We start from the raw sequence: 17608 nt of genomic DNA on the forward strand, positions 1-17608 counted from the left end.
TACCCCACCAGCACCGACTGGTGGGAGCGGCTGGTGCTTGGGGAGTGGGACGACGACCACTGGCTCAGGAACTTCAGGATGACCCACCAGACATTCCTGGAGCTGTGCCAGTGGCTCACCCCCGCACTCAGGCACCGGGACACTGCCATGCGGCGTGCCCTCCCTGTGGAGAAACGGGTCGGCATCGCTGTCTGGAAGCTGGCCACTCTGGACAGCTACCGATCCGTGGGGCAGCAGTTTGGTGTCGGAAAGGCCACCGTCGGGGCTGTCTTCATGGAGGTAAGAGAACCCACAGGGGGAGGCCAGGCCAGGGCAGGGGGGCCAGAGCAGGCCAGGGTAGGGCAGGGCAGGGCAGGGCAGGGCAGGGGGGCCAGGGCAGGGCAGGGCAGGGCAGAGCAGGGCAGGGCAGGGCAGGGCAGGGCAGGCCAGGGTAGGGCAGGGCAGGGCAGGGCAGGGGGGCCAGGGCAGGGCAGGGCAGAGCAGGGCAGGCCAGGGCAGGGCAGACCAGGGTAGGGCAGGGCAGGGCAGGGCAGGGGGGCCAGGGCAGGCCAGGGCAGGGCAGGGCCACGCACACCCTGCTCACCCCTCATTGGGGCTGTCCCATGTGCTTTCTCTGCAGGTCGTGCGTGCCATCAACGCCATGCTCCTGCACAGGCTCGTGAGGCTGGGGGACCCACATGCCACTGTCGCCGCCTTTGCCACCCTGGGCTTCCCCAACTGCTTCGGGGCTCTGGATGGGACTCACATCCCCATCCGCGCCCTGCACCACAGTGGAGGCCGATACCTCAATCGGAAGGGCTACCATTCAGTCGTCCTGCAGTCCTTGGTGGACAGCCGGGGACGGTTCCAGGACATTTACGTGGGCTGGCCTGGCAGCACCCACGACGCCCGGGTTTTCCGGAACTCGGGCCTGTGCCACCGGCTGGAGGCGGGGACCTACATCCCCCAGCGGGAGATCCCTCTGGGGGACACCACCATGCCCTTCTGCATCATCGCGGATGCGGCCTACCCCCTCCGGCCGTGGCTCATGCGCCCCTACACGGGCCACCTCTCCGCCAGCCAGGAGCGCTTCAACGACCGCCTGAACCGTGCGCACCAGGTGGTGGAGCGCTCATTTGGCCGCCTCAAGGGACGCTGGCGATGTCTCCTGACCTGCCTGGATGCCAGCCCCAACAACATCCCCCAGATTGTGGGTGCCTGCTGCGCCCTGCACAACCTCGTGGAGAGCAAGGGGGAGAGCTTTCTTCAGGGCTGGGCCGCCGAGGCCGGCAGGGCACATCTGCAGCCACCTGCTGCCCCCAGTCGGCAGGTGGACCCAGAGGGGACCCGGGTCCGGGAGGCCCTGCGGGCCCACTTCGAGCAACAGGCTGCGGGGTGAACTCTGCCTAGGCCCCCTACTGCCCGCCCCTTCCTCCCCCATACTCCTGCCCCAACGCCCACACCATGGAGCACCTCACCGCCCCCCCCCCACTTGTCCAGGAGAAATGACAGCACGAACTTGTGGGTGAACGTAAATGTTTTTTTTGTCTTAACGAATTTTTTTTTTTTTTGTAAATAAATAAATATGTGAAACAGAAACCAAAAAGGAGGGACAAGCGTTCAACAAAAGCAAGATGTGCACAAATAAAACAATATACAACAACAAAGCAAAGAACTGTGCGCCATCAACAAAAAAGAAAAGCAGGGAGGAGAACGGGGAGAACTATTTACAGGGGGGGATGGGGCAAACAGGGGCACCAACATAAAGCAGTCCCCAAAGTCTGTCCAACAAGGGGGGGGCCACGTCCCGGGCCCCTCGCCCCTACAGCCCAGCAGTGGGCGTGCCCGGCCGGGAGCTCCGCCGGGCCTGCAGTCTGGTGCGCGGCTGGGTGGGAGCAGGCTCCACCGGAAGGTAGCGGCGCCGGCGAGTCTTGGGTGGCTCCAGGGGTCCCTCAGCGCGGTGGCCCTCGTGGGGAGGTGGTGGGGCGACGGCGGACGGCCCGGCGACGGCTGGAGCAGCTGGTGGTGGGGCTGCAGGAGCAGGCATGGCGGGCGGTGGCTCGGCCGGTGCGGCATGGGGGGCCAGGTAGTCGACCAGCCGGTTGATGGTCTCCATATAGGCCACCCCATGCCTCCCTGCGCCAGGCCAGCGCCTGCTCCTGCAGCCGGAGGTGCTGCTCCGACACCTCCAGCTGCCGGCGGAGGATGGCCAGCAGCTGGGGGGTCCGTGGCCGTCGCTGGTAGCAGGCGCGGGGTCCGCCGTCTGGCCCTCCGCGGGGCCGGTCGTTCCTCGGCCGAGGGGCTGCCCTGGAGCGAGGGTCCCGGAGGGCTCTCCGGGACAACCGATGCCTCGCCAGTGCTCTCTTCCGGTCCTTCGGATGGTGCAGGTGCAGGTGCAGGACACAGGAGAGGAGGGGGGAAAGAAGAATGGAGACAGGCATTAGTGTGGGCCCCAAGCCGTGGCCTTTGTCCCCCCCGCCCTGTGCTGCAGGTTCCCCATCCCCGTCCCCGGGAGATGCTGCTGTGATGGATGGGGTTCAGGGGTCCCCCTGCCCTGCAGCCCGTCCCCTGGTGGGAGCGACTCTCACTTCACCCCGCAGGGTCTGAGAGCAGGAGAGCTTTCTTAGGCCACAGATGGCCAGTTTCTGGCAGGAGTGACAGCACCAGCTGTCGGAAGAGACAGTCCTTCCAACCCGTCGTGGGGAGAAGACCCCAAGGGGGGCCCCTCTGGGATGCAGCTTTCCCCCTCCTCTGACTTGCTGCCTACCAGCTCTCCCTTCCCCTAGCCTCTACCTGTGGCCCCCGCCCTCGCCCCCCAATTCCAAGCCAGCTCGGCTCCTCCCTCCTGTTTGCTCAGGGCAGAGGTGTCACCTGCCAGCGGTAGCGCCAGTATCCTCCTTTGGCCCTGGGAGCTCCTCGGCTCTGGTGGCTCATATGTAGGCTGAGTCTCCCTTTGGCACTCCCCCCACTCCATCACATGCTGATGCTGCGGGGTGTCCCACCCCCTCCGCCCGGGGGCCCCTCGAGGTTCCGCTCCCCCCTGGCCCGGAGATGGGGCATGGCACTGTCATGCAGGGTGGGTGGGGGCAGGGGCTGATGGCTGCAGTGCTGTGAGGGCCATGGCCCTGGTGTCCTTGGGGCCATGGCCATGTGAGCGTGTGGGGGGCCCTGGACACATTTCTGTTCCCCCCGCCCCTCAAGCCCCGGGGTGTCCACCAGAGAGGGGTACCTACCTGTGGGTCCGCTCCCACGGTCCGGAGATCCCCGGGGGTCGGAGGCCCTGCTGCTGCTCCGGGATGGCAGGAGGAGGATCTGCAGGCTGGATTCTGCGGAGGAGGAGCCCCCCTCCTCCTCCTCCTCCTACTCCTGCCGCGATGTCCCGGGGATGGCCTCCGGGGGGGGGCCCCGGGGTGCGGGGCTTGCCTCCGGGGCGGAGTCCGTCTGCAGGGCCTGCTCGGGCTCGTCAGCCGAGGTGTCAAGGGTGGCCGGAGGGGAGGAGGTGTGCTGGGAGCCCAGGATGTCCCTGAGCTCCCTGTAAAAGGGGCAAGTGACGGGGGCGGCCCCAGATCGGCTGGCCGCATCCCGGGCCCGGGCGTAACCCTGCCGCAGCTCCTTCACCTTACTGCGGACGTGGTCAGGAGTGCGGGCAGGGTGACCCCGGGCAGCCAGGCCGTCGGCCAGCCGAGCGAACACATCCGCGTTCCGCCTCTTGCTCCCCATTACCTGGAGCACCTCCTCCTCGCTCCAGAGCCCCAGCAGGTCCCGCATCTCGGCCTCTGTCCAAGAGGGGCCCCGCTGCCGCTTCCCAGACTGCGTGGCCCTCTGGCTGCCCTGGCTGCTCTGCCTCCCCTTGGGGGGGGGGTCCCCTGGGGGCGCTGGGGGGGCTGCTGGGCAGCCATCGCTGCGGTCAGGGGCTGAGGGCTTGGCAGGCTGCCTGCGTGTGCAGGCTGCAGCCTGCACGTTGCCTCAGCTTCCTGCAGTCAGGGCGGGGGAGGGGACCTTTAAGGGGCCGCTCCACGCGGCCACCAGTGAGCTGAGGGGCTGGAGAGAGCGTCTCTCAACCCCCCAGCTGATGGCCGCCATGGAGGACCCGGCAATTTCGACGTTGTGGGACGTGGCTCGTCTACACTGTCCCTACATCGACGTTGAATGTCGAAGTAGGGCGCTATTCCTATCTCCTCAGCTCTGTCTACACATGCACGCTACTTCGAAGTAGCAGCACTAACATCGAAATAGCGCCCGTCGCGGCTACACGCATCGGGCGCTATTTCGAAGTTAACTTCGACGTTTGGCGGCAAGACGTCGAAGTCGCTAACCTCATGAGGGGATCGGAATAGTGCCCTACTTCGACGTTCAACGTCGAAGTAGGGACCGTGTAGACGATCCGCGTCCTGCAACGTTGAAATTGTTGGGTCCTCCATGGCAGCCATCAGCTGGGGGGTTGAGAGACGCTGTCTCTCCAGCCCGTGCGGGGCTCTATGGTCACCGTGTGCAGCAGCCCTTAGCCCAGGGCTTCTGGCTGCTGCTGCTGCAGCGGGGGATTCATGCTGCTTGCACAGGGTCTGCAACTCGTTGTCGGCTCTGTGTATCTTGTGCTGTTTAGTGCAAGTGTGTCTGGGAGGGGCCCTTTAAGGGAGCGGCTGGTTGTTGAGTCCGCCCTGTGACCCTGTCTGCAGCTGTGCCTGGCACCCTTATTTCGATGTGTGCTACTTTGGCGTGTAGACGTTCCCTCGCAGCGCCTATTTCGATGTGGTGCTGTGCAACGTCGATGTTGAACATCGACGTTGCCAGCCCTGGAGGACGTGTAGACGTTATTCATCGAAATAGCCTATTTCGATGTCGCCACATCGAAATAGGCTACTTCAATGTAGGCTTCACGTGTAGACGTAGCCCTCATGAGGTTAGCGACTTCGACGTCTCGCCGCCTAACGTCGAAGTTAACTTCGAAATAGCGCCCGACGTGTGTAACCGCGACAGGCGCTATTTCGAAGTTACTGCCGCTACTTCGAAGTAGCGTGCACGTGTAGACGCAGCTACTGTGATTTAGTAAGCTGTCATTTAAATCAGCTTCTGCACCAAATGATTGGGGGATAGCTAATGTGATGGCAATTTTTAAAAAGGGCTTACAAGAAGATCCTGGCAATTACAGGCCAGGAAGCTGGACTTTGGGACCAGAAAAAGGTGGTTGGAACCTATAATAAAGAACAAAACTGTCAGGCACAGAATTGAACGTAATTTGTTGAGGAAGAGTCAGTATTTATTTATTTTTTTACAGAGATATCATGCCTCACCTATGGACTAGAATTCTTTGAGGGGGATCAAAAAGCATGTGAACAAGGGGGATTCAGAGGACATAGTTTGCTTAGACTTTCGAAAAATCTTTGATAATTTCCCTCACCAAAGACTTTTAAGCAAAATAAACTCATAGGATAGGAGGGAAGTTCCTGTCATGGATCAGTAACTGGTTAAAAGACAGGAAACAAAAAGTAAATATAAATTGTCAATTTTCACAATGGAGAAAGCTAATAGTGGTGTCCCACAGGGACTGTACTGGAACCAGTCTTATTCAACATATTCATAAATAAACTGGAAGAAAGGGTAAACAGTGAGGTGACCAAATTTGCAGATGATCCCAAATTACTCAAAACAATTAAGTCCGAAGCTGACTTCAAAGAGCTACAAGAAGATCTCAGATGACCAGAAACCTGGTCATCAACATGGAAGATGAAATTCCCTGTTGATAAATGCAAAGCAAAGCACTCTGGAAAACATTGTCCCAACTATGCACATAAAATGATGCCTTCTAAATTGGCTGTTACCACTCAAGAAAGAGATCTTGGAGTCATTAGAGATCTCAGTTTTCACTCAATGTGTAGCGGCAGTCAAAAAACCGAACAGAATGCTGGGAATGAGTAATAATGGGATAAGACAGAAAACATCATATTGCATCTGTATAAATTAACAATATGCCCACATGCTGAATGCCATATGTAGATGTGGTCACTCCATCTCAAAAACATATATTGTGGTTGAAAAACTTTCAGAAAAGGGCAACGAAAATGATCAGGGGTATGAAATGGCTACCATTTGGAGGGAAATTAATACGACTGTGACTTTTTAGGGGGTAGGACAGAGGTCTATAAAATCATGACTGGTCTTGAAAAAGTAAATAAAGAAGTGCTACTCCTTCACATAACACAAAATAATTATTAGGGAGCTGGTTTAAAACAAATGCAATGAAGTATTCCTTCAGAAAACACACAATCAGCCTGTGGAACTTTTTGCCAGGCAGATGTTGTGAAGGCCAAGACTATAACAGGGTTCAAAAAAGGACAGGCTAAGTTCATGCAGGATAGGTCTATCAATGGTTATTAGCCAGGATGAGCAGGAATGGTGTCCCTAGCCTCTGTTTATCAGAAGCTGGGAATGGGTGATAAAAGATGGATCAGTTGATTATCTGTTCTGTTCATTCTCTATGGTTCACCTTGCATTGGCCACTGTCAGAAGACAGAATACTTGGCTATGTGGACCTTTGTTTTGACCCAGTATGTTCTTATATAACTATGATTATGGCAGCACCATCACCCAAGTTCTGATAGCATTAATGTTACAGTGCTATAACACTTGCAGTTCAGTCACAGGGATACAAGCCCTGCACACCAGTTTCACAGTGGTCACAGTGCAGCCAACTCGTGTTTGTTCACTGCCACATTTGCAGTTTGTGCTAGGATCCCAGCTGCTGCTAGTGAAGGCTGTAAAGTGACTACACATGTAAACATGAAGGTTGAGGATCACATGTGCTAGATGTTTTCTGATTGTTCCCTCTGAGCTGAGCAGTTGGGCAACAGTCCAAGAGAGATTTCAGTGCCGTGCAGTCAAGTGGACACATCCACCAGTGTGTTCAAGTGCCCTCCTCCTCCCCCGCGTGCCCTCTTCTCTGCAGCTATCTTGCTCCTGCAGGGGCTCCTGGGACCCTGCTTCTGGTTACACAAATCTGGGAAAGGGAAGGAGGTGCTGAAATGAGGGTGTCCATCTTCTCCTCACCCTGTACTCCATTTCTGCAGAGCAGGAGAGATGAGACAATCTTGCACATGACTTGAAGGTCTGAACAACTCCAGCCTCCAGGTGTTGAGTGAGTGCCTTTCTCAAAGAGACACTGCATGGTCGCTGAGACTTTCCCAGCAGCCAGCTCTCTTGCATTCTATCCTTCTACCCCCTGCCCATGTATTCGATCTTCTCAGAGCAGAGGAGCGGAGTGAGAGATCAGGAATGGGCTGGAGAGCTTTCAGTGAGTGCCTTGGAGAGACACCCTGCCTCTAGCTGCTGCTACACTGCCATTCTCCTGTCAGAGGTGCTGTGGTAATGAGGCAATTCGAAGCAGGCTAATAAGGTGCTAACGTGCATATTCAGTGCCTCATTAGCATAATTGCAGCTGGGCAAACAGACTGTGAATTGCAGATTGAGAGTGAAGATGGGGGCAGCTTTGAAATAAGCGCCCCACTTTGAAATTCCCTTACTACCACAGAACTAGATCAGAGTAAGGGAATGTCAAAGTGGGGTGCTTATTCAAAGCTGCCCCCATCTTCACTGTCAATCTGCAATTCCAAGTCTATTCACCTGGCCACCATTATGCTAATGAGGTGCTGAATATGCATGTTAGCACCCTATTAACCTGCTTCAAATTGCCTCACTACCATACCACCTCCGACGGGAGAATGGTCATGTAGCAGCAGCCTCTCAGTGTTTGTGTACCAGCCGCTGGGGAAATTTGTGTCTGTCACACACACTGGCTGTCTCTGGCTACGTCTACACGTGCAGCCAACATCGAAATAGCTTATTTCGATGTTGCGACATCGAAATAGTCTATTTCGATGAATAACGTCTACACGTCCTCCAGGGCCGGCAACGTCGATGTTCAACTTCGACGTTGCTCAGCCCAACATCAAAATAGGTGCAGCGAGGGAACGTCTACACGTCAAAGTAGCACACATCGAAATAGGGATGCCAGGCACAGCTGCAGACAGGGTCACAGGGCGGACTCAACAGCAAGCCGCTCCCTTAAAGGGCCCCTCCCAGACACAGTTGCACTAAACAACACAAGATACACAGAGCTGAGAACTGGTTGCAGACCCTGTGCCTGCAGCATAGATCCCCAGCTGCCGCAGAAGCAGCCAGAAGCCCTGGGCTAAGGGCTGCTGCCCACGGTGACCATAGAGCCCCGCAGGGGCTGGAGAGAGAGCATCTCTCAACCCCCCAGCTGATGGCCGCCATGCAGGACCCAGCAATTTCGACGTTGCGGGACGCGGATCGTATACACGGTCCCTACTTCGACGTTGAACGTCGAAGTAGGGCGCTATTCCTATCTCCTCATGAGGTTAGTGACTTCGACGTCTCGCCGCCTAACGTCGAAGTTAACTTCGAAATAGCGCCTGACGCGTGTAGACGCGATGGGCGCTATTTCGAAGTTGGTGCCGCTACTTCGAAGTAGCATGCACGTGTAGACGCAGCTTCTGTCACACAAAACACACTGTATCTTTCAGACTCACCTCTCAACACATACTTGTATTATTGTTACTTTTTGGTACTTGATGCAATGCACATCTATTCTCTGTAATTCTGTTCTTCCCAGGTGTGTTATTTTACTATTTTAACTGGCCTGTTCAATTCATAATTTTTATTTCTCTTACTGTTAGATTTGATTCATCGAGAAGTGAGTTCTCAAATGTTCTGCCTGGAGTAATTATCCCTATGGTGACTTTAAAAAAATGGGCTTTTTTGCTTCTACTTGTGGTATATATCTGCACAATGCACATAACACAATTTATTATACATGTGGATGGAAAAAAAAATAGAGGGAACATTGGCTATCAGGAGCTGCGTCTACACGTGCACGCTACTTCGAAGTAGCGGCACTAACTTCGAAATAGCGCCCGTCACGTCTACACGCGTCGGGCGCTATTTCGAAGTTGAAATTGACGTTAGGCGGCGAGACGTCGAAGTCGCTAACCCCATGAGGGGATGGGAATAGTGCCCTACTTCGACGTTCAACATCGAAGTAGGGACGTGTAGACGATCCGCGTCCCGCAACATCGAAATAGCGGGGTCCTCCATGGCGGCCATCAGCTGGGGGGTTGAGAGATACTCTCTCTCCAGCCCTTGCGGGGCTCTGTGGTCACCGTGGGCAGCAGCCCTTAGCCCAGGGCTTCTGGCTGCTGCTGCTGCAGCTGGGGGTCCGTGCTGCATATACAGGGTCTGCAACTAGTTGTTGGCTCTGTGTATCTTGCACTGTTTAATGAAAGTGTGTCTGGGAGGGGCCCTTTAAGGGAGCGACTTGCTGTTGAGTCCGCCCCGTGACCCTGTCTGCAGCTGTGCCTGGCTCCCTTATTTCGATGTGTGCTACTTTGGCGTGTAGACGTTCCCTCGCTGTGCCTATTTCGATGTTGGGCTGAGCAACGTCGAAGTTGAACATCGACGTTGCCAGCCCTGGAGGACGTGTAGACGTTATTCATCGAAATAGCCTATTTCGATGTCGCAACATCGAAATAAGCTATTTCGAAGTTGGGTGCACGTGTAGACGTAGCCAGGTTGTGCAGTGAAAGGCGTGTGTTCCCCTTCCGTGAGCAATTTCCGGTGACGTACTTGGTGACCCAGCCTTCAAGGCTTTGATACTTGTGTCTCTTCTCCTCTCATGGCCCTTGGAACATGGTAGAACATCTACCATCACACCCCGGAAGAGCAGACTGAATAGCATGTCAGGAGAAGGTATGAAAAATGATAAAATCACAAAATACACAATTTTTGTACATAAAACATTTTGGCACTTGTTTATTACAGCTGACACTAGGACAATTTAGTTGGTGGTGAGTGCTGGCTTCTTCTGTTGTTGGGAGATGGGGTGGCCTTAGGCTGAGTTTTCTGCATCTCAGAGTTGGCAATTCTGCCTATATAGCTTGTAAGGTGTATATTGGCAGTGCTTAATGTTATCTGAAAGCATGTGTGGGGTGGGGAAGTCTATCATAATAGGAGCCCCAGTTTCAGTAAGCTACTGCCTGTGGGAGGGAGTTTGTGGGCAGGAGAGTGTGTGTGTGGGGAGGAGGTGGGGTGCAGGTTCTGGGAGGGAAGGAGTAGGCAGGAAGGGGTGGGGATGCAGGGTCTGAGACAGGTGGGACTGCAGGGGAAGGAGGTGGGAGGTGCGGCAGCAGCTCCTAGGCAGGCAGGGGACAAGAGGTCTCTGTGCAGTGGTACCCACATACATGGCCCCCACAGTCCCCACTGTCTGCAAGTGCCCTCAGGGCAGAGGCAGCGCACAGACAACCCCCTTCCCCCTGCCTGGGGGACACAGGGACATGCTAGCACCATGCTGAGCAAACAGCCAGGAAGCCACTTGAGCTCCACTGTGCTTCTGAGGTTGGTGGTGGGGCCTCCTAAGCCATTTTAAGTCATCCAGGCGCAACTGGTGGGCTGGGGAGTGTGTATGTGGAAGCAGTAGGTGGGACTGGGGGTGGGCGCAGACCCAACTCCAAACTTTGCTGGAGCTGGGCCACCAGGCCAGGAATATTTCTGGAGCCCAGACACCATGGGCCCAAATAACTCGCCACCCCTGCTGCAACATATGCAGGTATCAACTGGCCCAGACCAGCCTAGGCCATATTGCAGTGTAGACATATACTTAGTGTTGTGATTTTTCACTTCTGATATGAATAATTTTCCTCAGTAAAGGGGAGAGGAACACAAAATTTGTGTGGAACATTCCATAGTTATATTTGGGACACAAAGAAGGACAACTCTTGAAAGAAAGGACATTTAGAATCTAGCCTCACCTCAAGAGACAGTCAAGAGAGCAGTGGTCCCCTTTGAATGTGATAAGACTAGGCTAGAGCAGTTATCTTGTAAATCAACTGTACTTTGAGCACACTTCACAAGCACAAGACTGATATGTGTCCTAAAGAAGTTTAATATGCCTTGTCATGGCAAACTAATCCTCACACACAGGACTTTCTTATCTTATTAAGGACATACAACTGTCAGGAGGGGGGTTAATCTCCCTATTTTTTTCAAATTATTATTATTCCTTTATTTCATGGCAAAGCCTTCTCTGCCCCCACAGAGGTGGTAAGCAGAGCACTTCTAAAGTAACTTGAGAATTAAAGGAAAGTTTGGTTGTAAGCTCCTGGACTGATCGCTTACTTGGCATCTGTTCAGTGAACGGTGATCTCAGCTAGGGCCTCTATGCATTTCTGTAATTCAAATAATACTGTCAAAAATGAGATTCCTCAAAATAAAACTGCTGTCTATAGCTGTGTCTACACGAGCTTCCTTTTAGAAGGGGCATGTTAATGAGCGAGTTCAAAAGATGCTAATGAGGCGCTGCCATGAATATGCAGTGACTTATTAGCATAATGGCGGTCGCAGCAATTCGAAAGTGCCGCTTTCGAATCGCGCACCGCCCATGGAGACAGGGGCCTTTCGACAGGACCCCCCAGTTTTCAAAAGCCCCTTTTTCCTCTCTGGTGTTAGGAAGAAGAGGCTTTTGAAGACTGGGGGGTCCTGTTGAAAGGCTCCGTCTCCATGGGTGACGTGAGATTCAAAAGCGGCACTTTCGAATTGCTGCAGCCACCATTATGCTAATGAGGTGCTGCATATTCATGGAAGCACCTCATTAGCAGCTTTCGAACTCGCTCATTAACATGCCTCTTCCGAAAGGAAGAGGCTCATGTAGACACAGCTTGTGTGTGTCCCCCACAAACTGACATATACTGCAGTTATTAAACCGGTCTTGTAGGCTTATGTGGAACTGGGCCAAGCATCTATAATGAAGGTATATCTGTGCAGGAGTGCACAAAGAAGGCATATCAGGTTTTTAGGAAAGAAATAGTTCCATGCATGCATTCTCATAAATTGTGGACAACAAAATAATCTCACAGACCTCAAATCCAAATTTGGCATTTGTTCTGTTACACAAACAACCGAATACCTGTTTAGCACTCAATAGCTGTTGACTTTTCAAGTACTCCACCTGGCGATAGTGAAGTATGAGAAAGGGAAATAAAATTTCCAAAGAGACTTTAAATTGTTTTCTAACCTTGCTCAGAATTTTGCAGATCCATGTTTCAGCATGCATAATTTTGCACTCCATAGTGTACATATGTTGTGAGATATTGGCACAGCATCAGTACTGCAGGCATACTTTTGAACATTTCTTCCTCGTATATGACATATATATTTCATATGTCCTGTCACATACATGCTGTGATATTAGACAATCCAGGCCACATACAGCTCTTCCATAGAAGTAACAATGATGTGAGTTGAAGTTATTGTGTGGTTAGAGTCCAATGTAGGTCTCAAAGTTTACAATTCCTCACCACTATATTTAATAGCAATAGAAGGAAGTACAAATACGTCAGTAAGTGGATATCTACTACCCTCATGGAAGATTATTTTGAGTCTAGATATGTGAAGTCTTGTATAATTTCTATTTGAAAGTTTATACAGTCATTTCATATATTGTGCAAGATTAATAGAACATTTGCACTCTGAAAATCCCCATGTATACAAGTATGCGTGAGAAATGGGATGAGAGGAAAAGAAAGTGGGCGAACAGATTATTTTCGTGTTCTTTTAGATTCAGTGACCCTGGAACTGAAGCTCATCTGTCCTGCTGGGCTCATCAGTATCACTCATGCCATAGCCAAAACTATCTGCTGGTTTCTCTTTAGACCCAAACAAAATATTTTCTCTCCTTGTTCTATTTCTGGTTTCGTAAGTTCTCAGTCTTAAAACTATTTAGCTATAGATATTATTCCCATGACCACAACAGGATTAAATACATTTTATTCTAGTGATGATGGAAAGTGTGCAAAGAGGGTACAGATCATGACATATAAATGTCACTGCTCAGAACATTCTAATTACTAAACACGCTGTCTGCTTCAGAAGAAATGAGCTGACTAGACAGTAACTGAGTGGCCCATCCTTAATCTTCTGCTTCCAGCGTCTGGAATTTAGAGGCTAGGACACTCAGGGTACGTCTAGACTGGAGGATTTTGTCAACAAAACAACTGCTTTGTCAACAAAACCCGGGGAGCATCCAGATTACCAAGTGTGTTCTGTCGACAATAGAATGCAGAATGGTTTTATCGACAACCATACCCTGCTTGCCGCAAGGAAGAACACCTCTGTCGACAGACACAGGTCAACAAAACGGAGGTCTGGATGTTCTGGGGGCCTTCTGTTGAGAGAAAAGGCCTGTAGGGTACCACAGCAAGCAGCGCTCTATGGTCCCTGCCTCCAGCCTCTCTTAAAGCTCAAGGAAGCCTGAGAAACCCTGCAGCAGGAAGCAGAGAAAGTGGGAGCAGCAGAGCTATAGGCTGCAGCCCCCCACACCCTCCCAGCTGCACCGTTGATGAAAGCCTCACAGATAGCTGAGGAGCAGGCATCCTGAGACCCCTCTGTTGGACCTGTTGTGGGAGGAGGAGACCCTCCAAGACCCGAAGGCCACAATAACCTGATATATGCTTAGGTGGCCACTGCCCTGGCCAAAAGGAGCCATCCTTCCCTCCCTGCCCACCCCCGTCCAAGCCTGGAGCAGGTTCGGGCCAAGGTGAAGGAGCTTTGCCTCGGCTATGTCCAGGCCCAGGATGCTGCCTGACACTTCAGGGCAGGACCCACCCACCATCTGTCCCTATTACTGAGAGCACCACACCATCCTGGTGGGACACATCCCTGCCAGTGCCACCCCTCACCCCCCTGCAGCCCGAACCCACCCCTGGCTTAGCCCACCCCCCGCCTGCCTCCCACAGCCCCAACCCACTGCTAGGCTTAACCCTTCCCAGCTCTCCCCCTGCCCCCACAAACGCCAGGACTTACCTTTCAGCTGCTTCCCCAGCTGCAGAACATGTGTTCTGCCGGGGAAAAAGCCAGACTCCAACTTGAGCGAAATCTGGGTTTACGCGAGTGTGCATGGAACGGAACCCTCACGTACTCTGAGACCTTACTGTAGTTCAAAGATTTTTGCACCTTGCTTTATTGTAAATAGTTTGTTATTACACCATTTCTTTTCAACACATTTTAGTTTGGTTAAGTAAAATAGTTATTTGTTCACCACATCCACATCCCTCTTTACTGAGCAGGGGTGAGGGGCCAAAGGGAGGGTTTGTGGCGGGGTCGTTGTAAGGCTTCATGAGCTATGGCATGAGGGGGAAAGCCGCATCCCCACGATGCAGAGTGTCATCTGCATGGCCCCGATCCCTCCCGGCAGGCGATGAATGTGCCTGCCTCCAGCTTCCAGCACAGGCCGGAGATGCAGAACGCACAGGCATCGTGTGCTCAGCCTGACCACCCAATGTAAATGTCTGTGAACTGGCTAAGGTGTTTGCCCAGGGCCTGCAGCAGCACCATCAAGAAATATCCCTTGTGGTTTATATACTTAGCTGTGCCATGTTCTGGGGCATGTATCGGGACGTGGGTCCCATCGATAGCTCTGACACAGTTTGGGAACTGCAGGGTGGTGAATCCGGCCGTGACTGCATCCATATCTTCCATGCGGATGACCCTCTGCAGCAGCATGGTGTTGATGGGTGTCACGACCTGCAGAGGGAGGGGACTGGGTGTGTTACCTCTATGAGGAGGATCCCAACGGTTGACTTCCCCATGCCAAACTGGTTGCCCACTAACCAGTAGCTGTCAGGGGTGGTGATCTTCCAGAGGGAGATCGTGACCCGCTTCTCCAGGGGGGATGGCCAGCTGCAGCTGGGTGTTCCATCTCCGGAGGGCAGGGGCAAGCCAGGCACAGAGCTCCAGGAAGGTGTTCTTCCGCATCTGGAAGTTATAGCGCCACTGCTGATCATTCAACTGCCCCATGACCAGCGGGTCCCACCAGATGGAACTGATGCGGTGCCTCCAGATCCACCTGTGCACCTGGGGCGGGGGGATGGGCGCACGTGTGACCATCCTGCAGCCATAGTGAGGTCCTTGAAGGTGGTCTAGGGCTCGCTGTCCCTGACGAAGGGGAGGACGGCTGCCGGGAGGTTCAGCAAGTGCTGAAGCACCTCTGTGTGGGGCCAGCGCAACCTCCGGGGCTTCTCTGGCACCCTGGCTCCCTGGAATGAGCTGTATCCCAGACAGAGTCAAAGCCCAGCTCTGGCTTTGCTGATGAGTTAGGCATGTCCGCAGCATAGACAGGGGATGGGTGCCTGAGGGAGTTTGGTCATAAAAGTTTTGTCACAAAATACCTTCCAACAAAAACTTTGGTCGACAAATCACTCTAATCTAGACATAGCCTCAGAGTGTGGGGGTTGCATCCCTTGCAATCGTGGTGAAAAGTCATTGAACTATTTTTCATTAACTTATTTAGTTTTTTCTTTTTTTTAAAAAAAAGCCCTGTTATAATTTTGGCCTTCACAACATCCCCTCACAAAGAATTCCACAGGTTGACTGTGCATTGTATGAGGAAGTACTTCCTTTTATTTGTTTTAAACCTGCTGCCCATTAATTTCATTTGGCCCTTGTTCTTGTGTTATGTGAAGGAGTAAACAAGATTTTCTTATTCAATTTCTACATAGCAACCACCATTTTATATCCCTCTATCGTATCCCTCCCTTAGTAGCCTCTTTTCCAGGATGAAAAGTTCCAAAGTTTTAATCTCTTTTCACACAGAAATTTAATTATTTTGTTGCCCTTCTTTACCATTTCCAATTCAGTTATGTCTCTTTGAGATGGGGTGACCAGAACTGTGTGCAATAATCAAGATATGGGAGTACCACCTTCTGATATAATAACATTATGACATTTTCTGCTTCATTACCTATCCCCGTCCTAATAGCTGTTAAGTTTCTGTTAGCTTCTTTGACAGGTGCTGCACATTGAACAGATATTTTCTGGGAACTATCCCCAATGACTCCAAGATCTCTTTATTGAATGGCTCTGTGTATTATTGGGATTATGTTTTCCAGTGCCTATTATTTTGAATTTATCTACATTGAATTTAACCTGTCGTTATGTTTCCCAGTCATCCAATTTTGTGTGATTCCTTTCTAACTCCAGGCAGTCTTCTTTGGACTTAACTATCTGAAATAATTTTGTACCATCTGCAAATTCTCTGTTTATCCCTTTTTATAGATTATTTATGAATATGTTGAACAGCACTGTTTCCAGTACAGATACCTGTGGGACACTGCTATTTACCTCTTTCCAAACTGACAATTTATTCCTACCTTTTCTGTTCTGTCTTTTACCCAGGTACTGATCCCTTAAAGCGGACAAATCAGAAGAAGAAGACACTCCCTTCTTTCCCCTCACACCCTAGCCCCAGAGGCAAGTGGGAGGCCATGGCTAGTACTTTTTGTTGGCCCCTCCAGGCTCTGGGGCAGGGCCAAAATGAAGGGGTCATTGTGGAAGGGAGCTGCTAGGAAGTGGGCTTGGGGTTTGGGCTCTGGGCAGGAGGGAGGGTGCAGAAGCAGGCTGAGGATGGGTGATCTGGGAAAGTTCTCCATCCCTGCATTACACTTTCTCTTATAACATAACTGCTTGCTTTGCTTAGGAGCTTTTTGGTATGCCCCTTGCCCAAGACTTTCTGAATGCCCAATTACACTATGTAGACTGGATCAATTTTGTCCACATATTTGTTGAAACTCTCAAAGAATTCTAGAAGATAGGTGAGGCACGATTTCCCTTTAGAAAAGCCACATTGACTGTCTGCAACAAATCATGTTAATCTATGTGTCTGATAATTCTGCTCTTTACTCTAATTTAAACCCGGGGTGGGGAACCCCCTTCCTGTAATCCAGGGCTGGACCACAGCTTGCCTGGATCCAGACCCTGAGGCTCAGGGTTCCTATCTCCAGCATCTGGCCTGCAGCAGGTGGAAGATGGGGAGCCTCAAAACTACCAGGCCAGAGTCAGGCAAGCTGGGACCAGCTGCAGACCATGGGCTTGTCCAGGTGGGGACAGGAAGCCGCTACCTTGCTGTTCCCCATCCGCCAGCTGTAGGAACAATGATGCACAGCTGCCTGGAGAGGCTTTTCTCCCTACCTCTCCCAGGCACCACCCCTACTGCTATGACTGGCTGGAATTATGGCCAATCACAACAGTTGAGGGTAGTGCCTTGGAGCGGCAGGAGAAAAGCCTCTCTCGGGAGGTTTTCTCCATGCTGCCATTCCTCCAGCTGGGAGAGTGGGTGGTAGCAGTGGCATGAAGAGGTAAGTGCCCCCATCATTGCCCAGACCTTCCCATCCTGCTTCTGCACATTCTCCCACCCAGACCTTCCATACACACCCTGCTCCTGCACCATCCCTCCCACCCACACCCATCCGCAAGCCCACTCAAGTTCATATTCATGAAACTAAGGATATGCTTATGCTGTGCCCTTAACTCGCAATAAGATACACAATTTGTGCTGTGCAAATTGCGTACTATATTTTGAGTCAGTTTCAAAATAAGCTATTTCAGGATTTGATTATGTCTACACGGTATCAAATTTTGAAATACTGGACTAGCTAAAAGCATTCCTTACTCCTGCCACAACAAGATGTAGAGTGATGCTGAAATAGCTGGCTCAGTATTTTGAAAAATATTTCAAAATATTGGGCACCTTTTCTAGATACAGAGTTGCTATTTTGGGACACCTCAG

The sequence above is a fragment of the Carettochelys insculpta genome, chromosome 1, assembly GCF_033958435.1.
Source record: "Carettochelys insculpta isolate YL-2023 chromosome 1, ASM3395843v1, whole genome shotgun sequence".
Taxonomy (NCBI): domain Eukaryota; kingdom Metazoa; phylum Chordata; order Testudines; family Carettochelyidae; genus Carettochelys; species Carettochelys insculpta.